This window comes from Macrotis lagotis, chromosome 8 (assembly GCF_037893015.1).
Source record: "Macrotis lagotis isolate mMagLag1 chromosome 8, bilby.v1.9.chrom.fasta, whole genome shotgun sequence".
Classification (NCBI taxonomy): Eukaryota; Metazoa; Chordata; class Mammalia; order Peramelemorphia; family Peramelidae; genus Macrotis; species Macrotis lagotis.
In genome coordinates this window covers 58,572,004-58,596,489 of record NC_133665.1, presented here as the reverse complement: position 1 = coordinate 58,596,489, position 24,486 = coordinate 58,572,004, and the positions used below count along the sequence as shown (strand labels likewise).

Sequence of the window (24,486 nt, the reverse complement as noted above, 5' to 3'; positions counted from 1 at the left end):
TGAAAGGGAAATATAATTCAAAAAATTAATGATTTGTTTAGCAATGTAATTTCATTCCAATGACAACTGGATTACATAGGACTTTAGCAATTAGCTCATTTTAAATAATGAAAAGCAAACTTCTGAATTATGTCTGTGTTCTAGTTTCAATCTAATAGTTTAAATGATGAATGATGGTTACATTAGGGAAGCTGACATTTTTTACTCAATTTTGAAAAATACCAAACTTATTGGACATGAAATGACTGACTGAAAATAGTACCAATGAAATCACTATATATGCATAAATACATTTATTTACACATACATATACATACACACACACACACACACACACATACATACATACAGAAATGAAAACTGACAATCTAATCAGTGAAAAGTAGAATAAAATGAAAGATTTAAAGGACAGTGGTTTGGTGTGTTGATTCTTAAAATAAACAAATCTGTGACTCAGTTTATTAAAACTTTTAAATGTCTGAATGTTAAGTAGATTTTGTTTTTGTTTATGCTATTATCTAAGGAAATCAGCAAATGAAAACTATAGATTTCCATATCTTTCTGTATTTCAAGTAACATTTGTATTAAACATCTTTCCAAATGTTTGAAATAGTTATATGTTTGAAAAGTTATATAAATTCTATTAATATTTCACAAATGGATCATTTTATCCTTAGTCAAAGACTGATACTCTAAATTCTATTTTTCACTTTCAAAGCAAAACGTTCCATTTCAGCATCTGAGGTGAAGAGATGTAATTTTTCAAATTCTGAACCCTTTCAACTCCAAGAATTTTTACAGTGATATTAGAAAGATGTTTAAAATGAATAAAAAAGCATCTATTAAACTCTTCCCTTCAGACATACTGAATTGAATGTAAAAAATACATTGGTATCTTTCTCTCCAAAAAATTTCCTTCTTCCTAATTTCCTATAATTTTTAAGGGCACCACCATATTCCCAATCACCTAGGCTCACAATCTCAGTGTCATCCATAACTCCACAGTAACACAGCTACTATTTTAGTTCAGAATATCACCACTTCTTGCCTAGTTACTAACTGCAATTGCCTTCTAATTGGTCTCCATGCCTTTTTGTTTCTTCGTCTCTGTTCTTAACTCAAAACTGCCAAACTTGGGGCAAGTTCAAAGCGAATGTTGGTGGTATATCATCGGACATATGCTGCAAAGTGTTTCTATTAGTGGGGCTGGGTTAGAACTGACCCATTCACACCCATTTCACTCTCTTAGGAACATAAGTAAATACAAAGTACAGACAGCTTGATGTAGGGGACTGAATTTAAAGATGTTAGAAGACCTGATATGAATCCTTCACCAGTCTCAGTTCTATAATCATGGACTAGTAGTTTAACCCTTAAGAGCCACATTATACAATTTGTAAAATGGAAACGATATAATTGCCTACCCCTCTCTTTTGGGGTAACTTCTGAGGCTTTGTGAACTTTTAGGCATTAGAGAAAAATAAGTTATTAACATCATTATTTTTTTGCCCTATCAGCATTATAGATTTATAAAGACTTTTGCAGATTTTAATGATCAAGACACACATGAACTACTTATTGATAGACTTTTTTTGCTTACCTGTGTAGTCAAAACTGTGATTCAAGAAAGGTCCTGGATTCAACCCAAACACTGATACTACTTGTGGTAACTTTGAACAAGTCACTTTCCTCAGGGCTCAATTTCCACATCTTTTAAATAAGGGTTTGGACTGGGTAACCTCAAAGATCTTTTCTATCATTCTGTGTTCCTCCCTAGCATAGTATACTGCCAAAAACTAAGGTATCAAGAAAATATATTCTGTCCTTAACTCAAAACTGCCAAACTTGCCAAACACACTTAATGATTGCCTAGCTGTGTGACCTTGGGCAATGCACCTAACCCCATTGCCTTAATCTGACCATAATCTCTTTCCCCTACTACTTAGCAAACTCTAGTGACTTCCTATTATCTTCAGTATCAAACATAAAATCCTCCATTGACAGTGAAAGCTCTTCATAATCTGCTCCCCTTTCTACCTTTCTTCCTACCTAACTTCTTTCCAAACCTTTTCTGATCCAACAACGCTGGTCTACAAACTGTTTCTAGCACCTGACATCCCATCTCTGTACTCCATGTCTCAGGACTCACTAACTGTCCTTCAACCCTGGCATGTTCTTCCTTCTCATATCCATGGCTTCCTTCAATTAAGCTCAAATCCCACCTTCTACAAGTGGCTTTTTCTGTTCCTTCTTGTTACTAATCTCTTCTCTCTGAAATTACCTTCATTAATTTGGATTGTACATGCTTGGTAGACAGAAGTCATTTCAACTTGGTCTCCCAAATTAGAAAGTAAATTCCTTAAGAGCAAGGACCATGATTTTGCCTTTCTTTATATCCATGATAAATACTTAATAAATACTTGTTGGCTAAATTACTAGGTGCTGGGTGATACAAATACAGTAATGGAAAAGTCTTTGTACTTAATGAAAAGAGAAAGAGTAAGGAAAAGGGCAGTTTTTTCCCCTTTAAAAAAAATTATGGTATAGGAATATGATACAAAGGGAGAGGGACAGAAGCTTCAAAGTTAGGAAAATATGAATTCAAGTTATTCCATAGGCACATAGGATCATATGACCATAGACAAGTCACTTAGCAAAAGGACCAAGCTCTTAATGCTTAAAATTACCTTAACTACTTATCTAATTCCTCAGAGCTTCCTAAAATTCTCTGGCTAAAATTTACAAAGCAGTTACAGATCTGCATTGGTAGAGCAAGTTTTCCACAAAGGAAGTCAGTGACATACAAGAAATAATATTTAGCACACATACATCAGTTAAAATGGGAGGGGTTAAGGGGAAAGGAACAAAATCATTCACTTATAAACTAAAGGAAATAAATAAATGTTGATATTCATATAAGGTATTTAAATGCCTACTCCTTTATTTTTCTCTGACCATATATTATCAGCACCACATTAAGGAAGTTTACAAAGCAAAATAATTCTTATTACTTAGTAGGCAGTCAAAGAAGAACCCTTATAAAAATGATTATTTTCTCTTCTCAAATGATCATGAATACAACCAAGCTCAGAATCTACTTTTTTTTTTTAAAGTTTTTTGCTAGGCAATGGGTTAAGTGGCTTGCCCAAGGCCACACAGCTAGGTATTAAGTGTCTGAGGCCTGATTTGAACTCAGGTCCTCCTTACTCCAGGGCTGGTGCTCTATCCACTGTGCCACCTAGCTGCCCTGGAATCCACTCTTGAAGAAAAAAGGAAACCTAACAATTGTTAAACAAATTTTCTTTTTTAAGTGAATGCAAGAATTTTTGTCAAGTGGTCAGTTCCAGTATTTTTAATACAATCATATAAAAAGCGTTCTTATGTTTAATATAAAGATGGATAATGAGATAGGATGTTAAAAATGCTATGAAAAATGACAAGTGCTATACAAATATAGGCTATTGCAGTAACAAGGAATGATTTTCAGAACAAATACTTTCCGTGTTTTTTAAACAATTACTTTTCTGGTGAATCTATTAAGAGTTTAACCATTCACTAATAGGAGTTACAAACTGACAGATGGCACATTCCCCTGTGTTCCAAGACAGACTCGAGTACAAATTGAAGAGCTAAAAGCAAAGAATCCATGAGATAAACATCAGAAAGTACTTCAGAATTTTGGATGAACATCCAGAATAAATCGACACTGTCACTTCTCCAGAAAGATTCAGATACTCCATATGTGAACTTGATTCTCCCATTTTTGCAGATTTGCCATTCAGCTGCATGGGAAATAGTCAATCAATACAGTAAAAAATTCACATAAGTTTGTATTATGTTAGCATTTTCAGTATCCTAGAAGGCCTTGCAGTTTTTACTGCCTTCTAAACAAAAAGATGCAATCTCAATCTTCCTGTTAATTATTACTTTAACAATCACATTCTGTAAATTCCTAAGAAACAACTTCTGTTCTTTCCTCTGAATTATGTAATTGATCACTTGAACCTGCCTTGTCAATCTCTCTACCCAAAATTCATCTAAAACTAGAGCTTCCTATGAAATTCTTTAGGATACGAGTTTAAAACTGATTTTTCTTCAACTTTCACATAGAATTTATTAAAGCAAGGCACACCTAATGTAACAACTATCCCATTTCACATAATGATAGCACTAGAGCTAGCTGGAATGAACTTCAAAGGTTCTCTAGTTTAAAATTCAATTTCCTTATTTTAAAAAAAAGGAAACTAAAGATTGGATCACATATTAGGTTAATAAGTATCAGAGTCAGGATTTGAACCCAGCTAGGGCTTCCTTCTATTCTCCCCAACAGCACAGTCAGAAACCTAAATTTCAGCATGATCATAAAAAAGAAAGAAGGCTTCACTGACATCTATCCTATCCTAAAATGGTACAGACAAGCTACTTCAGGCAGACATTTATATGGATTTATATAGGACATTTAGCATGTTTGTTGTTTTCTTGGCTCCATTTATTTAATTTTATATCACTTTTTCTGAATTCCTTATATTCATCATTTCTTCCTACAAAGGAATGTCTCCTGTCACCCTAACATGTCTAGTCATCATCTGCTTTTCCCATCAGTTGTTCTGATTCTGTGGTTAACAGTGAGGCCTTTTTTTCTCTGCTGCGACTATCTTGGGTGGTGGACAGGAATACTGGACTGAGGGGTCAAAAAATCTTCTGAAACCTGCCTCAGACACTTACGAACTGTAGACCTGGGAACATCACTTCCCCTCTTTTGGACAGAATTTACTCATCTACAAAATAGGAACAATGACTGAACCTCAGGCTGGGTTTGCTCTGAAAAGAGAATGAGATATTTATTTTTAAGAGTGTTTGAGGACATAGGGAAGGAAAATGTAGTCATATACCCCTAATTGTCAGTCCAATTTGTACTTTGGCCAACAGAATATTAATTTTTTAAAGTTCATTTATTTATTTATTTAAGGCAATGAGGTTAAGTGACTTGCCCAAAGTCACACAGCTAGGCAATTATTAAGTGTCTGAGATCACATTTGAACTCAGGTCCTCCTGACACCAGGGCTGGTACTCTATCTACTGCGCCACCTAGCTGGTCCTAGGATTTTAATTTAATACAGCTTCTATCAACCAGACCTATTATTTTTAGCTATATTTATCAATTTATATATAAAATGAAACTCTGGAGTTGTTTTAATTTTTATTTAAATTACTATGTAGAAATGATTTGGTTCATATTTTTTTGAGATAGGCATTCAAGCAATTTTTCCTTTGAAAACTTTGATTGTAGCCTCTGTCCCCTTAACTTTTTTTTAGGTTTTTTTTTTGCAAGGCAAATGGGGTTAAGTGGCTTGCCCCAGGCCACAAAGCTAGGTAATTATTAAGTGTCTGAGGTCGGATTTGAACTCAGGTACTCCTGACTCCAGGGCCAGTGCTCTGTCCACTGCGCCACCTAGGCGCCCCCACTGTCCCCTTACTTATCAGGGAATGGTGTTACATGTGTGTGGATTCCCTACATAACCAGAATATCAGATGCATCACTGATAATTGATGCAAACATTTTTCCACCATGTAGCTTCTCCTCTTGTTCTACACCTCAATTCATTTTGATGATGTAAATTTTTAATTTTATATAATCAAATGTCTATTTTATTTTTTACAACTTCCTTTATGTTCTACCTAATTTTTACAAATACCATTTTGATCTCCAGTCTTTATTCAAATGCCAAAACATGTGTTCCTGATGAGTAGGGTCATATTCCTTCCACACTTTTCTGTTCAATGACTTTTTTGCTTGAACACTCACAGGAAGCATCCTCTGCCTCTGTTCTCTGAACCCAGCAGAAGTCCCATCCAGAAACTGAACATGTTGATTTTGAAGATCTAGGCAAGAGAGATATTTGACTCTTGTGGGAGACCCCACTGACCTCCCACACAGCAAAAAATCTCTTCCAAGCTGCTGTGCCAGTGGTGCTTCTACCAGTCTCCATGAAGCCCTGATACTCTGAGACAATAAAATCTACTATATGGAGAAAGGTCTCAAAAGTAGTGGAGCACATTAATAAAACTTTCACCCTGACCCTGGTGAGCAAGAAACTGAATGTAGTAGGGCAGGAAAAGACTCACCAACTGAGAGAAGGATGGCACTGAGATTAAATCTAAATTGGATGCAAATGCCATATTGGTTATTTGTAAGACTGGAATTGCTGAGAAAGGTAGCTCCAATTCTGTTATATGCTGACCTTCCAGGCAACAAAAATGTCATCCTGCCTATTCTAGCCAACAGTGTGATCAGTGGTGGCTCCCATGCTTGGTAACAAGTTGCCAGTTCAGAATTTAATGATCTTTCCTATTGGAGCAGCCAACTACGAGGAGGCACATGGGAGCTGGGGTCAATCACAACCTGAAGAATATGTTTAAGCCAAAATATGGACAGGACCAATGAAAGGGATGAGAGTGGCTTTGTTCCTAATATTCTGGAGAATAAAAAAGTCCTGGAGTTGCTAAAGAATGTTATTTCTAAGACTGGCTATAATGACAAGGTCATAATTGGCATGGATATTGCTGCCTTCCAATTCTTCTGGTCTGAGAAATATGACATGGACTTCAAGTCTCCTGATGTCCCCAAGAGACAAATCTCTGCTGTGTCTTGGTGACCTCTACAATTCCTTCATCAGGGACTATTCAGTGGCATCTATTGAAGATCCCTTTGACCACGATGACTGGGAAGCTTAGAAAAATTTTACAGGTACTGTGGGCATCCAGGTAGTAAGGGATGATCTCACAGTGACCAATCCCAAGCACAACACGAATGAGAAAACCTACAACTTCCTCCTACTTAAAGTGAACCAGATTGGCTCCATGAAAAAAAATCTCTCCAGGCATGCAAGCTAGCACAGTCAAATGGGTGAGGAGTGATGGTTTTCCATCCCAGACCTGGTGGCGGGTTTCCTACGTTGGGCAGATCAAGACTGGTACCCCTGTCAATCTAGGCAGCTGGCCAAGTACAATGGGCTTCTCAAAATCGAAGAAGAACTGGGTAGCAAAGCTAAATTTGTTAGAAGAAACTTCAGAAACCCTCAGAGTCAAGTAAACTCCATGGTCAGGAGGCCTCAGAATTAGCAGGTGCCTGTCACCTCTGTAGAAAACCATCCAAAGAACGGACAGCACCAAGTAGTTGACCAGTTTTGTTTGGGGGGGCCAAGGTCTCTGCTACTGAAATCCCCTCTCTTTCCCCCTTTCTGTGGTTCTCACTGCTTCACCAGAACTATCTTATCAGAGACTGTACCTGGTCATTTAGTCCTTTGCTGGTAGATCTTATCATCTTGTGGCTGAGTTAGAATGACCCATTCTCACCGCCCCCACCTCCAGGGTTTATGTGTGCAGCCATTCACTTGTGATGCCCCTCAACAAATCAACAGGCCAGATCCTAAGTGGCTTCTATGTGCAAAATAAAAGCATTCGGTATTTCACTGGGGGGGAAGACTCTCAGGAAGAGGGAAGTTCTAAGACAACTGGATAGTTATTGTTGTTTAAAAAAAAAGAAGCTTTCCTTGACATCAGGCCCAAATCAATCTCATTTCAATTTCCATTCATTGTTCTCTTTTGCCAAAAAGAACACATCTCTGCTGCTCTGTCAAGCAAAAGGCTCTAATGTCCCCTCCAACTCATTCTTCTCCAAGTTAAACATCTTAAATTTTTTGAACTGATTCTCTCATGGGAATAATTTCATGTCCTTCAACACACAGTCACCCTCCTCTAGATGCTTTCCGGATTTATCAATGGCCTTCCTAAAACGTGGTGCCCAGAAGTAAATGCAGTACTGGAGATGTGACCTGACTCAGGGTGAACAGTATATTAAGATATATCTTCTCCATAATCCTGGAAACTATATTTCTCTTAGTATAGCACATAAGTTTGCAAACTTTCTCAGTTCAGGATGTATTTTATCTCAGTTATTTTTGCAGTGTTCCTAGACCAAAAGAGATATTTAAGTTTCATTCATTCATTTATTTATGTTTGTTTGTTTGTTTGTTTTTGTTTTTGTAAGGCAAATGGGGTTAAGTGGCTTGCCCAAGGCCAGACAGCTAGGTAATTATTAAGTGTCTGAGACCGGATTTGAACCCAGGTACTCCTGACTCCAGGGCCGGTGCTTTATCCACTGCTCCACATAGCCACCCCAACAGTTTCATTTATTAAGCAGGATTTATATCCTAACAACTGAGCATTGAAAAACTTTTGAAAAATTTTCAGTTGAAACAAAACCAAACTGAAAGAAAAAACTGAACTGAAAGAAAAAAATGACATTTTTAGTTCTTATCTTGAATAACCACAATTACTTATTAATGGAATGTGTGTGCCTCTTAGGCAGGATACATCTTCTCAAACTCTGGAATCAGATTAGACAACCATCACCTTCATTTCCTATTCCATACTGATTTTCACAAGATACTTGCTTTTTATCACAACAACTAATTCAATTCTATCTTGGCAAAGACATGCCATTACAAAAAAGGAAGTTCAGTAAGTCAGTAGTATAGCAAAAATTACTAAAAAAAAAAACCCCATACATTAGTATTGAAATCAATGTAATATGAAACTGAGAACTTGAGCTTGTAATGCTCATGGATCTGAAATGTCTGAGAGATGTCAAATATTACTTCTTCCCTTGAAAATTTAAAATATTCCACAATGCTACCAATATGGTGCCACACAGTGCAGATGTGGAGTAGTCTAAGAACTCATTAGCTTCCTTGGTCGATTGCTTCCTTGGATAATACATCTCCTAGTGAATTATATTAAGTTTGGAGTCTGGAGTTGTTTGGCTACATCCCCCATCTTGAACTTAGGTTCAAAAAAAACCCTCCTTTTAAAGTAAAATAGTGAGCATTTATATGGAGTTTTAATGTTTAAATGCACTTTACCAATATTTTCATTTAATCCTCACAACAAGCTTGGGAGATAGAATTTCCATTTTGTAGATAAGGAAAGGAAAGGAAACAGAGGTTAAGTGATTTGTCTCAACTAACATGTGTCTTGGGTTCAATTTGAATTGAGAGTTCAATTTGAATACTTCTATCCACTGTACCTCCAAGTACTTTGCTTAATTGGGCAAACCTCAAAAAATTTATGTAAATAGTTAAAAACAATATTATGATTATTCAGCCCATTGTTCGAGCCTGTCAAGATGTTTCTTGAGACTTGACTATGACAACGCAAAACTAAGCACATATTAATGTGTACTGAGGCATGCCATTGAACCCCTTCTTCAAATTAACACTGCACTATATTAATGACAACTAAAGTCTGGCTTTGCAACCAGTTTTAAATCCATCTATCTGCAATGGCAGCTAGTCTTACTTCTTTCCATCTTTTCCAAGGAATAGCATAAAAGATTATCAATTGCTTTGTGAAAATTCAGATACATTACCTGCATTCCCCTAACCCAGCAATGTAGTAATCTTATCCAAAAAAAAAAAAAAAAAAAAGGAAAAAGCTAACCTTTAAAGGTTGACGTAGCGCTAGCTCTTTTGTATCACCACTTATGTTTGTGGACATTCACCAACCATCCCTCTAGATTACATTCTAGAATTTCTGAAGAAATTAAAGCACACTAATATTATGTTTACAGACTCCATTTTTTTCCACATTTGAAAATCAGTATAACTACTTGCCCCTCTGCAATTAATTCTTTATAATGTCTGAAAGATTAGAGATGATGGCACAGCAAACACAGCCATTAGTTCTTATAGTTGCTGACATTATTATTCATTTGGGCCAGGCAACTTTTTACTATCCCATTATTCATCTTGGTTTTTCACTAAATTGCATTCTCTTTCAAATGTTTAAACTCTTAAAAAAAAAGTAACCTTACTCTGTTGGGCATAACAATTCTTGCTGAGGGAATACAACTAGTATAAAGGCAATAAAGAGGTGACAAATGAGCTATGAAATGAATGATCTCAAGAGCTGTAGATGAGGTAAAAATGTGTTCCAAACAATGAAATCACCTGTCCAAAGGTAGGGAGGTGGGAAAGAAATGTTGTACACAAGAAACAATTTGACTGAAACAGGAAACAAACATGAAATAACCAAAAAAAGATAGGTGGGATACCAGGAAGACTTCTCCATTTATCTTAGTAGTATCATCAGGGAGTTACTGAAAATTTGTGAAGGGAAAAATGACAGTAAGTTATCTTTTAGGAATGTAAGTTTAGTAAATTATGAGGAAGTTAGAAGAGAAGAAATGGGAAGATTATGAGAATTTCATAATACCCTTGGCAAAAGGGTTATAAAAATTGTTTCAATAGAGAGAAGGGAAAGGATGTGAGAGAAGTTATAGAAGAGTCAATAAGAACTGACAATGATGGTAAGGGATGAGGAAAAGTTAAAGACATTGTGAGAGTATAAACCTGAGTGAGATGGAAAAAAGTAGTGCTCAGCAGAGAAAAATGTTAATTTGAAAGAGCAATGAAGTAGGTAAAAAGATAGTTATTTTGTTTGGCAAACAGAAAGTTGGAGAAACAGGACTGGAATTCAAGAGATGGGGATGAAGGAACCACCTGCATAAGTGCACAGGAGTCACTTGCATAAAGGTGATAATTGAGCCAATGGAGCTGATTTGCAAACACCAAGGGGAAAAATGTCAATAAAGAAAACAAAGGACCCAAAGAGTCTTGGGAAATAACCACACTTTAGAAGAAACCACAAAAAGAACCAGCAAACGAGATTTAAAAAGAATAGGCTCACATCCATGATGGCAAACTGAATGACTGCCCCAAAAACCTGAAATTTGTGCCACATCTAAGTATTGCTCAAAAAATAAAATGAAAAGGATCAAACATTCGTAATTTACCATCAGCGCTACACAGACTGTAGCCAGACGCTACCTTTGTGGATGTCTTCAATTATGACATCAATGAGGTTTTGGCCAGGGTCCACGTCCACATGGCCCTGCAGTAATTCTAATATCTGCCCTTGGAATGTGGGTTTCATTCTGGTCTTTACTTCACACAGTCATAAATATTCTATCAACTTTTACCTGCTTTTTGGATTTACACTTTTGAAATCTTTGAGTGTTGCTGGAACTGGCATTCTGTGAAATGTATTGTGTTCTCTATGCTTTTATGCTACCTTCAATATTTCTTGGTTTGACTTCATAAACTTTACAATCTAAGAGAGATTTAAGCAAATCTGGAGGAGGCATTTTTTTATTTTACTCTTATCAGGATTCTTGAGATTATTCTATGATAATGAATTAATGAAAATAATCTTATCTAGAACAGGAACTCTTCTGTGGATTCATCATTTATGATACATTGTCTCTCATGATCCTCTACTTAGATATTATTAATCTGATCCTACACCTATGTTTATTAGAAACATTTGATTAAAAAAGCATTGCAAATAATAAAATAATTGACAAATAATAAGAATATAGATTGTTAAAATTGTTTTGATTTCTAGTTAAACAGTATTTTTCAAACTGAAATTTTTTTTTGGTTCTCATTCAAAATGTTTAAACTTAACAGCTCCAAAAATATTTACTCTTTGTGTAAAGACTAAAATTAAGGTTTTATACCAAAGGTAATTCTTGATTAAAATTTTATTACCTTTGATTTCAATAATGATATTAAAAATGTTATTGTCTTATTTTATCCTGCTTTAAATTTGCCATAAGTTGAGAGTTCACAATTCAGAATTATTTCATGAATATATAATATAAAATTAAGGCTTTCCTTGCATACTGATTTTATATTTTGTATTTGTATTTTATTCTAAAAGTTTTCATTTGATTTGTGTAATATTTTGAAGGCCTCAATTCCATTATTATTTTGATTAAATTCTTTTGTACTAAAACATTTTAATCTTAATCAGAAGGAACATAGCTACACTTGAGTATTTTTGAGCAGACATCTTTAAGAATTATTCAATATTGTAGTAAAATTTATTTTTTTATATTCAAATACATTATAAGTATTAGGAAAAAATCTATTTTTAAGAAAAGATATAAAGTATAAACATGGACAAATATTTAAATATATAGATTTATATTCATAATATGTTCGTGTATTTAAATTGTGTACATAATGTTAAACAACCTACATTTAAAAATGCAGGGAGGAAAAAAAAGAAATAATTAGAAACTTAAGTAAATTACTTTTTTCAGCCAAGAACTACACAAAAGTATGTCAAAAGTCAATGAGCAATTGGAAAGGAGGCTAGCAGGGACACAGTGGAGAGAGCCCTGTCCTTGGAGTCAGGAGTACCTGAGTTCAAATCCAGCCTCAGACACTTAATAATTACTTAGCTGTGTGGCCTTGGCCAAGCCACTTAACCATTTGCCTTGGAAAAAACCTTAAAAAAAAAAGAAAAGAAAGGAGGCTAGTAGCAAAGCCAGTGTGAGCACAAGCAAACAAGCTCAAAGTCTGACCAAAGAAATACCAAAAACTCATATAATCTTCAAGGCTCTGTGGCTAGAGGCAGCAAGAGAGGAAGCTTCATAAAGAAAGCCCCAGGGTACTTGCAAAATCCAAAGAAGGATTTTGGAAGCCCCAGGGAAAAGCAGTGCCAGTACTGGCATAGCAGGTGGCCCAACTGTGATCTGGTAACCTCCATCAAAGAGCTCCTTGGCTCAAAAAGGACCCATGGCTCTAAAAATGCAGTGTGCCAAACCTTGAAGATACCCCAAAAACAAAAGGACTACACAAGAATTCAGAGAGACCAAACAGATTCCATTTTTTGTAGTGGCAAAAAATTAGAATTTGAGGGAATGCCTATCAATTGGGGATTGACTGAACAAATTTGTAAAGGAACACTATTGTGTTCTACAAGAAATCATGTGGGACAGGATTTCAGAAAAACCTGGAAAGACTTGCATGAATTGATGCTGAGTGACATGAGCAGAACTAGAAGAACATTATACACACCAACTGCAACATGGGGTGATAATCATTTCAGCAATACAATAATCAAAGACAATTTTTAAAACTTATGATGGAAAATACCATCCAGATCCAGACAAGGAACTGTGGAGTTTAAATGAAGATCAAAGTTTATTATCTTCAATTTTTAAAAATTTTCTTTTGGGGGTGGCATAGTGGATAGAGCACCAGCCCTGGAGTTCAAATTGGGCCTCGGACACTTAATAATTACCTACCTACCACCTAGGAATACAGTAAAATATTATGGCACAAACCAGGCATAGACCAAAGCCTCAAACCCTATACCAAAATAAGGACAGAATGAGACATAAGGGTGTTCATAAGCCAATCAGGAGAACAAAGAAAAGTTTACCTGTCAAATCTATAAGAGAAGAATTTTTGATCAAAAGAGATAGAGAACATCCTGACATGCAAAACGGGTAATTTTTATTCATTAAATTGAAAGGTTTTGGACAAAGAAAACCAATGCAACCAAAATTAAAAGGAGAACAGATAGCAGGAAGCAATTTTTACAACCAGTCTTTCTGATAAAGGTTTCACTTCTAAAAAATATAGAACCCTGAGTCACATTTATAAGTACACAAGATACTCCCCATGTGAAAAATGGTCAAATATGAAAGGTAGCTTTCAGATGAAGAAATTAAAGTTATCTATAGTCATGGGGGGGGAATGATGCTCTAAATTACTATTAGAGAAATGCACATTAAAATAACTCTGAGGTACCACTCTATGACATCAGATGGGTTTGTACAACAGAAAAGAGAAATAATCAATGCTGGAGGGGATGTGGGAAAACTGAAACATTAATGCTCTGTTGCTGGGAACTGATCCAACTATTCTTTTTTCTTTATTATATTTTCTTATTTATTCTTATTATTTTATTTACCCAATTATATGTTATGAAAGTTTTTCAACATTCATCCACATGCATATTTATCCAATCATCCTTAAGAGCGATTTGGAACTATGCCCAAAGGGCTATAAACTTGTGCAAAACCTTTGATCTGGTAATACAACTGCTAGATCTATATCCCAAAGAAATCACAAAAAGAGGGATGTATATATACAAAAATATTTATAGCAGTTTTTTGTAGTTGCATATAACTGGAATTGAAGGGATACCCATCAATTGGGCAAAAGCTGAACAAGATGTGGATATGACTGTAACGAAATACTACTGTTCTATAAGAAATCATGAGGAGGCAGATCTCAAAAAACCTAAAAAGACTTACATGAACTGATGCTAAGTGAAGTGAGCAGAAGAACCAGGAGAGCAATACACAGTAATACAAGTACTGTGTGATAATCAACAGTGATAGAAAATGCCATCCACACCAGAGAAAGAACTATGAAGTCTGAATGAATAACAGACCAAAGCATACTATTTTTACTTTTTTAAATGTTTTTTGTTTTTTTTCTTTCTTGTGTTCTGATTCTTCTTTCACAGCAAGACTAATATGGAAATACGTTTAACAAGATTGTGCATTATAACCTATAGTAGACTCTTTGCTGTCTTGGGGGGGGGAGAAGGGAAAGGAGGAAGAAAGAAAATTTTACAAAAATGAATGCTGATTATGCCTAAAGGGCAATAAAACTGCATACCCTTTGATCCATTACCCTCTTCAGGATACTAGATCTGCATCCTGAAGAGATCACGAAGAAGGGTCAAAATCCCACATGTACAAAAATATTCAAAGCAGCTATTTTTGTAGTGGTCAAGATTGTAAATTGAAGGGATACCTATCACTTGTGGAATAGCTAAACAAATTGTGATATAGTAATGTGATAGAACACAATATAATAGCTCTATAAGAGGCATAGGACCTCAGAAAAACCTGAAAAGATTTTTCACGAATTCATGCTGAGTAAAATGAGCAGAACCAGAAGAACATTTTACACTCCAACAACAGTGACATGAAGTGATGTTCAACTATGAACTTGTTCATTTTAACAGGACAATAATCAAAGACAATTCTAAAAGATTTGTGGTGGAAAATACCATCCATATCCAGAGAAAGAACTATGGAGCTTAAATGAAGACTAAAGTTTACTCTCTTCAATTTTTAAAAGTTATCTTAAGTATTGTGTCATTTTTTCTAATTTTTTTCTTCTGTTTGGATTTGATTTCTCTTTCACAACATGATCAAAATGGATCTATGTTTAATATGATCATAAATACAGAGCCTGTATTAAATTGCTTTCTGTGAAGGGAATGGGAGAGGGAAGGAAGACAGGGAGAAAAATGTAAAACTAAAAATTTTGCACAAAGATGATTGGTAAAAACTATTGTTGCATATAGTTGAAAAAACTGAAAATTATGATTAAAAATAAATAAAACTGCCCCAGAGGTATTAAGAGCTATAATGCAAAGATAAAAAGAAATTTACAAGGGGGCAGCTAGGTGGTGCAGTAGTGCACCAGCCCTGAAGTCAGGAGGACCTGAGTTCAAATTCGACCTCAGAATTACCTAGCTGTTTGACATTGGGCAAGTCACTTAACCCCTTTGCCTTGCAAGCAAACACACACACACACACACACAGAGAAATTCATTGATCATCTCCTGAAAGGAACACAAAGAGAAGCTTAGGAATGTCATAATCAAAATGCTGACCTTCTACAACAAAGAAAAAATATTACAGACATCCAAAGGAAAGCAGTTCAAATACCAAGGATCCATAGAATTAGTCAAAGACTGGTAGCTTTTATTATAAACCAGAGATCTTGAATCCAAAATTCAAGAGGGCAAAAAATGTAGATTTAAAACAAATCACTCAAACTTGGATTGCTTGCCATTCTGAAGGGAGAGAGAAATATTTGGAATTCAAAATCTTTTAAAAAAGTGAATGCTGACAATTGGTTTTAATGTGTAATTGGAACAAAATACTATTTACATCTTCAAAAATCATTTACACTTCAAAGCCAAGTATAATCCTAAAAGTTACAAGTAATTTTTTTTTAAACAGAGGTCTTAGGGCGGCTATGTGGAGCAGTGGATAAAGCACTGGCCCTGGAGTCAGGAGTACCTGGGTTCAAATCTGATCTCAGACACTTAATAATTACCTAGCTGTGTGGCCTTGGGCAAGCCACTTAACTCCATTTGCCTTGCCAAAAAAAGAAAAAAAAAGTCTTTAAAGGAATCTTGGACTTTCAAGCAATTTTTCTCCCCAACACACAATAATTTATTTTCTGGGTCAACTTGAACATGTTCAAGTGAAGGCTTAAAGAAGGCACTTTTTAGGGAAAACCCGGCTCTCTCCTTTCCATCTTCCCCAGGCTTCTCTCCCTTGCCCCCCCCCCCCCAAGTTCTTCCTACTCCATCTGACCCTGCAGAGCCAGTAGCTTTAAGGGAAGTTTCCCTTCCCCACTGTAGCACACCTGTCCTGGGTAGCAGGGCTGGGCAGCTCAGGGACTTTCAAGGATTTCTAATGAACAGATGTGAGTTGAATAGGAATTCTGAAATGAAAATACCAGAGTTGAGACAAACTTAGAAAGGCTCATTTAAACATTTATCATAAACTAGATATTCAAAAGGGGTAAAAGAAATGTGTCCCTTTAGAATTTTAATTCTTTAAAGTACCTTGAGCATACTAAGTGATTGTTGATTCCAAACAGTTAATGATGAAACATGTTAACCACCTCCTAATAAAGAGAGCATAGAATGAGACTTCATTTTTTTCTAGACATGTCTAATGTTTGATCATACATGCAACAAGGGTTTCTTTTTCCTTCATTCTCAATGTGGGGGAAGGGGACCAAGTAGATGTTCAATCACTGAAAAGACGTTTCTAAAAAACCAAAATACTGTATACCTGAAAGGTAAAATATACCTAAAAAGTAAAAAATAAAATTGAATTTTAAAAAAACAGTTCTGAAAGAGTTAAATAAAAAAAATGAGATGGTGGGGGATTGGTCTGTTCTGAGAGTTTAAAGAGAAGGAAGAGTAAAAGGAAGAAAATACTAATGTAGAAAGTAGTGGACTTTATTATTTCTTTTAATCAGAGTGCATGAGAAAAGCATAGTCACAGAAGAAGGGATTGAGAGTTCCTACATCAGATGAATCACAGACACTATTATTTGAAACAGATAAGAAGAGTTGGACATAAACTATTTGGTGTAAAATAGCTTAAATTCAACAGGGAAAAGCAGGAGGGGATGAAGGGGTCAAGAGAACTAGCAAGACAAACAAATTCCCTACCCTAAAGCTAAGAGTGGAGGGAAAATACTATTTTCAATTTTTAACATTTGTTTTTTGTATTATGGTTGCTTCCCCCCCAAGGTTTTTTCCCCCTCTTTCTGTTTTGCTTCTTTTTTCACAACATGATTAATATGGATATATGTTTAACATATATATATTATATATATATATATATATATATATATATATATATATATATATATATAAGATTGCTTTCTGTGGAGGAGAAGGGAAGAGAGGTGTTATTATGCTTTTTTGATGTTTGATTTAATGTGTGGTTGGGTTTTTTTTTAAGTGACAGAACTTTATTCTTCTTATCTACAATTTCTAAGATGATGTGGTCATTTCTACTCACAGTTCTCAAAAATTCTAGGCTAGCAACCATTTTTTCTAATGAGGTTTTTGGTAGAGAAAATATTTTAACAGGATATTCAAGTAACTGAACTCCCAGACATTTCTGTGCCACCCTTTGTGACCTGTTTCCAAATTTATCAATTTCATCCTTCTGTCCAGGTGTTCTATAGAATATGTGGATCACTATATTTCTTCTGTTTCTGCCTCCTTTATTCAAATATTTTCCATCATGCTTCTTCATAACCTTATGATTTCTGAATGTTTTCCCACAAATCTATTTCCTCAATATATTGTGTTGTCTCACCCTTGCAGGTTTTTTTTTTTGGTTTTACCAAGGCAGTATTAAATGACTTGCCAAAGATCACATAGCTAGGTAATTATTAAGTGTCTGAGGCCAGATTTGAACTCCTGACTCCAGGGCCAATACTCTATCCATTGCACCACCAAGCTGCCCCTTGCAGTTTCTTTTGAATAAGACATACCAAGTCTCATACCATCAACTTTCAATCATACCTATATAAAGTCAAATTTGCCTTCCTGCATAGGCTTTCTGGTTAGTTTTGTTTACTAGCTGTACTTCATGCTCTTTGCTAGTTCAGTTCAGTTGGCTATACATTAACTCAAGAAACATTTATTATCCACTAATCAAAATACAAAGTTCACCTCCTTGTTCTCAAGGAGCTTACATTAAATGAGAAGGGTATAATGAAACATATACAATCAAATTCAGGAAAAGTTTGTAAGAGGGACCAAACAATGCACCACGAGCAATAGCAACATCTGAGTTAGTTTAAGTTAAGAGTTCTTAACCTAGCATACAAGAACTTCTTTTGTAATAACTACATTTCAATGTTAATCAATCAGTATTCATTTATTAAGTACCAAAGATGAGCTAGACACTGTGTTAAGTTTTTGAGATACAAAGAAAGGCAAAAGAAAGTCAGTTCTCAAGAAGCCACACTCTTAAGAGACAGGCAAACAAATCTGTACAAACAAGCTTAGTAGAGAACAAACAAGAGTGAGAAAGAACTCTAAGGAAGAGAGATTGGAAAAGGCAGGATTTTTGTTGAGACCTGAAGGAAACCAGAGAAGTCAGAGGACAGAGATAAGGAGAAAGAGAATTGCAGGTATAGGAGAGATCCAAAGAAAACATATAGAGGCAAGAGAATCTTATTTCTGGAGCAGTCAGGAGGTCAGAGTCACTGGAAGAAAGAGCACATAGAAGGACATAAGGTAAGAAAATTGGAAAGATGGGAGGAAGGTCTAGATAATAAAGGTTTTTAAATACCAAATTATTTTTTCCTGGAAGTGATAGGAAATCACTGAATTTTATTAAGCAGGATGGTGACATGGTCAGAATTGCAACCACTGTAGAGGCTAACTAGAGGATAGAATGGAGTTGAGAGGGACCAGAGGTAGAGACCCCAATCAAAAGGTTATTGCAACAGTTCAAGCATGAGGTGATAAGGGCCAGCACTAGGGTGTTGATAGTATCAGAGGAGAAAAGAGGGAATATTGAGAGATGTTTCAAAGTAGACACCAACAAATCTTGGCGAGAGATTGGATATGGGAGGGTAAGAGATAGAAAGGATTTGAAGGTGATGCCTGGTTTATAATCCCACGGGTCTGGAAAGATGGTGGTACCCTCAAAAGTAAAAGGAAGTTTAGAAAGAGGGAATCTTTGAGGAATGATGAGATAATGAGTTCAGTTTTAGATATATTAACAAAAAAAGGCTTGGAAAGACTTAACATGAAATGATGCTAAGTGAAATGAGTAGAACTAGGAGAACATTGTACACAGTAAGAATATTGTGCAATGATGATCTATGATTGACTGAATTCTTCCCAGCAATACAATGATCCAAGACAATTCCAAAAGAATCACAACAGAAAAAAACTATCCATGTCTAGAGAAAGAGTTTGAATGCAGATTGAAGCATACTATTGTCACTTTTTTTTGTTTTTGTGGTTTTTCCTTTCTGTTCTGTTTCTTCTTTCACAACATGACTGATGTGGAAATATGCTTCACATGACTGAAATATTCATAACCTGTATCAGATGGCTTTCCATCTTGAGGAGAGGGAGAAAAATCTGGAACTCAAAATTTTACAAATAATCAATGTTGAAAACTATCTTTATACATAATTGGAAAAAATAAAATACTATTTACTAAAAAATAATAATCAACATAGAGATGATAATCACATCTATGCAAGGAACCCTGTGGGACAACTATGGTAAGTGGGTGATGCCTAGAAGAGGACTAGCAAAGTTGAGAAGAAGCAATCAAATATGTGGGAGTCGAAGCAGGAGTTAACTAAGAAAACAGAGAAAGAAGAGGATATTAAGGAGAAGAAGGTTCAGTGCATATCAAGAGAAAGAAGGCTTGCAAGAGAGGTCAAGAAGAATGAGGCTTGCAAAAAAGGTCACTGGCTTTGGCAAATAGCAGATTACTGATAACTTTGGAGAAGGTAGTTTTGATGAGATGAGGTCAGAACTGGATTTTTAGGGGGTTAAGAAGAGAAATGGGAGAAAGAAAAGATATCCATTTTAGAAAGCCCTTCTCAAGAAATTTTGCCAAAGGGAAGAAGAGATATAAGATAAAAATTAGTAGGGATAGAAGGATCTGGGTGAGACATGTAGGAAAGGAGCCAGTAGATATGGAGAAATGGGAATAAATGAAAGGAGATAGAACAGAAGAGGATCCCTTGACAGATAGAGGAATTTACCTTGACAAAGAGGAGGGCACTGAAGGAGGAGACTGGCAAAAGGAATTGAGTGATATGAAATGAGGAAGAGGAGAATGGTTCCAAATTTTTTCAATAAAATATAAAGTGAAGTTCTCATCTTGAGAAGAATAGAGAACCATGGGAAGTTATAAGAAGGGATGAAAAGCTTTGGAAGAAGCACTAGAAAGTGGGATACTGAGTTCATAGGGGAAGAATGGAAGGATTACCTAGCTTTGTAAATGTTCAATTAAGGTTGTGGAACATAAATTTATAATACTATGTACTTTATGCATTTAAAAACATTACTCTGAGAAAGGATCCACAGGTTTCACCAAACTGTCAAATGGAATGATGACACAAAAATGTTTATGAATCCCAGATCTAGGAGGACATAACGCTTTCTGGTGGGAAAATAAAGCCTGAATGAATATATAAAAAAGCAATTACTAAGCACTTAGTGGCAAATACTATGCTAAATTCCTGAAAATATATACAATAACAAAGACAGTCCTAATAGAGGAAAATAACACAAATAAGAAGACCTGTAGCAAAAGGAGGTTATCTTGATTTGGAATTTGGAAAGTTTCAGGGTTGGTAGAGGAGCCACAGAGTTTATACAGGCAGACTCCTTCTAGAAACTTTGGCAGGATTTACTTAATTATTAAAGGGGAGCAGAAGGGAAAGAAAGGGTGAACATGTCAAGGGAATACAAATTAAGCGAAGCATGGCTGATGTCCACCTAAAAGATGGGGCCAGTAAGGCACTCTTCAATGAAGACAATGAAACTCCATGGCCTGAGGCAAATGGGTGGAGATGTAACTACTGAAGGAGGAGTAAGAGTTATCACAAAAGCAGACATTTATTGCCATGCTTGGTAAATCATCTCCTTCTAATTTATTTCATTAAATGCCCATAACAACCTAAGAAAAGAAACTTCAGGTATTCTTATTCCCAATCTATAAAGAAAATGAGACTCAAAAGTTATTGAGTGACTTGACTATATTATCACAAAGCTAGAATTAGAAATAGAATTCAAACTCCAGTCTCTCCTGCTTCTTTACTGGTACTCTGTCACATCACATGAGTTTTATAGTTATCTTTATTTTTATTATGCATTAAATATTTCCAAAAAATGCTTTTGGATATCAAGGTTCAATTTAGAAATAATGGTAAATTTTTTTATTTTATATAAAACTTCAGTGGATATCAAGGTTCAATCAAGAAACAATGGCTAATTTTTTTTATTTAATACAAAACTTCAGTGATTTCCTCTAAGGTTTACTGAACTTAAAAGTTACTCATTTTCAAAGAAAAGTAGTGAAGAACAGATCTGAGAACAAGTAAACTGCAAACTACAAACAATTTTGAAAAGCTCTGTTTAACACCTTTTCCCTATACTCCTAAGCATGTATAAGGATATCACTGTCTTTCCTGGCTGATGTGAAATAAAAGTGCTTTTGCAAGTCTGACTAAAATTCCCTGAAATTGAAAATGTTATTCATGGCCTACTGTCTTCAATACAAAATGGTAGGAGACCCTCCAGGACAAGCCAAGTACCAATACAGTCAACCCAGGGACTAAAATAATTCAGACAAGTAGCAAGGTGCTTTAAAATGGTTTAATATAGGGTTTCTTTCATCTCTAATGAGACATACGATGTGTCAGATGGTGTAGATAAGTTTATTTTAAGACATTCAGAAATGTTATGAGAACACCATCACTATCAATCAATCTTATTGGGAAATACTTGAAGTAAGTCAAAGCTTATTAAAACAAACGTTGTCACTTCTTGCCTAGATAAAACCAAATGCCTCTTAACTGGCCCCTTCTGCCATCCAATTTATTCTGCCACCCAATTAATTTTTTTTAAAACACTGAATTCCTCATGTCACTCCCAACTACTTAACAGAACAAATCCAAATTTATTAGTCTAGCATTTAAAACATTCCAATCATTGCTTATTGAATTAAGTACAAATTCCTTTTCCTGGCAGTCAAGGCCACCCCCAATTTGACACCACTCTACTTTTCTAGTTTTATATTATTCTTCTCCCTAAGACTTCCAGCTAAAACAGATTATTCACTGCTCTACCACCACCAGAAACCTCTCAAAATGCTATGACCTCTCAAAATCTGTAAACTGGAAGGTCCCATTTCAAAGGCTAAATAAGTTCAACCCACATCTCAACACACACACACACACACACACACACACACACACCCCAAGCCTAAATCTAACATTCAATAAGAACTCCTATTCCTACACAAGCAGTCAATCAGAACAAGTCTAATCTTTCCTCCATATAATAGTCCTTCAAATACTTAAATAGGTTTACACTGTCTCCATGTCTTTTCTCTAAGTTAAAACACCTCCAGATCTCTCAGTCAAAGCTTAATGTCCAGAAATCCTCTCCCTATATTCTAAATTCCATTAAATTTGTATTTGTAGAATGTACAGCTCATAACTATTCTGGATGAGGGTAGAATAAGGCCAATTTATTATTATTATTAGTAGTAGTAGTAGTAGTAGTAGTAGTAGTAGTATTATAATAAACTATGCCTTATTAATGAAGACCAAAAAATCATGATTAGCTATCCTAGATGGTGGTGCACTGTGGAACCAAAATGAAGCCGAGTTCACTAAAAGTTCCTGTTCCTTTCTCTGCACAAGTTCTCTGACCTCTCAGACTTTCTTCATTCTGGTTCCCTTCACCTAGCTTGCTCCTCCACCAGAGACCAATTCAAATGCCAACTATTTCATGAAGCCTTTGTTTATCTCCTGCTGTTAACAGCTTTAGTGTTTTAATTTAATATTTAAAATTATGTAGTATAATGTTTTGTTTCTTATATTTCTACCAGAAAGAATAGAATGCTGCTTCTTTCTCTACTGATCTCAAGCTAATCCATTTCTCAGATGTCCAACATAATTCCACTTTGTCACTCTACAAAATCTTCCAAAAACCAATTCCAGTACACCTAATAATCTTTCCTTTACTCTTAATTCCTATATAGCATAAGCTCCTTGAAGGCAGAACAAACTTAATCCTTGGATCATTATTTCCCCAGCATAATACAGTGCATACATTAAGCATTATAAAGTAAATTTCTCTACTACCCACTCTATTTCCAAAAACTTTGAGGTATAAAAACCGGGAGCGTCTTATACAGTGGTTGTTGATTTTTTTTACTTGCATTTCCACTTTTTTGTGCTTGATATCTTTGCACTCATTGTTTTGCATTTGTTACCAGTATATTAGGTTATGTTTTGCCATGTTATAGCTAGAAATGGCTCAGAAAAGATTTTTTATACAGTGCTGAATTCAAGTTCAAAGTGATCCACTTTGCAAAAGTGAGTGGAAATCGTGCTGCTGAATGTCAGTTTGATCCTCCTCCAACTGAAAAAACAATCTAAGACAGGATACGGGAAGAAGAAACCCAACTGAAAACTCCATGACAGAAGGACATAAGAGGCAAGGCAGAAAAAATCGCCTGATTTAGGGAAGAAACTGAAGCGCAAAAGGTGATTAGAATTCCAGTGTCCACAAAGATGGTTCAGCATAAAACAAGAACTGCTGATGAAAAACAAGTTACTGATTTCAAAGGACACAGTTGGTGCTTCATGTTCATGAAACAAAATAGACTAAGCATGTATACACACACCAGACTTGCCTGAAAGCTATGAGCAGGAGGTCCTTGAATTACATGATGAATAAAATTTGATTTATGTAATACATTTTTTTTCAAATTTTGGGCCCCCAAATTAAGGTGCGTCTTATACTGGGGAAATATGGTAATTATTATTAATTGTCTCCCCAATTATACATATCCTCTTCAGGGTCAGGAAGCACATCATCTACCCTTTCATATCTCCAACACAGAGCACAAAATAAGAAATTAATAAGATGACAAAACATTCACATATAAATACCATGACCTATATTGCTATGTTAACTGTTACCCAACAGCATTACTGCTTTATTTTCATATCATACAACAAAAATGTACTATCAAAGTTAAAATTCAAGAAAGTATATTATGACAACTGCCACAAATACAACCACAATTTTCAAAACAAATTTGAAAAACTACCATGGATGAGCTGTTAAGTTCTTATTAACAAAGTTTCTCCCACCTCAAGAATGATAATGGTAGCCTTTAGTTACAAAAAAAATAAAATATGCAAAATTTTACATTTATGAAATTTACAAAGCAATAAATTATCTTCAGTCATGCATTAAGAAATTTGCAAGCATCCTCAGACATAG

General features: G+C 35.3%; 1 protein-coding gene across 1 annotated transcript in view; it reads right to left on the bottom strand.

Annotated features, from left to right (window-relative positions):
• Positions 1–24,486, bottom strand: part of CRAMP1 (cramped chromatin regulator homolog 1) — a 58,387-nt gene that overhangs the window by 25,440 nt on the left and 8,461 nt on the right. The window lies entirely within an intron of this gene.